We start from the raw sequence: 461 nt of genomic DNA, 5'->3' as shown, positions 1-461 counted from the left end.
CCAGGATTGGTGGCCAAACTGACATGATTTGCTTGTGGGGGGTGATGCATAGTGCCCTCAGATTAAGGAAAGTATGCACACCTCCCCTTTTTATTTTGGAATGGTCCTTGTCCAATAGGCCCCTTGCTGTGTGGCACATGGGCTATCTGTGGCACTTAGAGAGAGGAAAGCTATGGTCTGTGCCCAGCCCCCACTGTCCTTTGAAGTCTGGGGTAGGCGGGGTGGGGATCTGAAAGTCCCTGAACAGCAGCTTCCCCCACCCCCAGCTTGGGCTCATAGAAGATGGGATTTTGGCTAAGCCAAGAATCTGGACCAGTTCTGCTGGGGAACTGGAGAAGGTGGGGTGGGGAACTAGGCTGCTGGCAGCAGGGCAGTGAGTAGGTCAAAGCCAGTCCTGCGCACCCCCCCACTTTTTTTTTGGTCATTCATAGATGTATGAATCTATGACTGTGATTGTTTGG

This window comes from Alligator sinensis, unplaced genomic scaffold (assembly GCF_000455745.1).
Source record: "Alligator sinensis unplaced genomic scaffold, ASM45574v1 scaffold647_2, whole genome shotgun sequence".
Classification (NCBI taxonomy): domain Eukaryota; kingdom Metazoa; phylum Chordata; order Crocodylia; family Alligatoridae; genus Alligator; species Alligator sinensis.
This window is presented reverse-complemented; position numbering follows the sequence as displayed.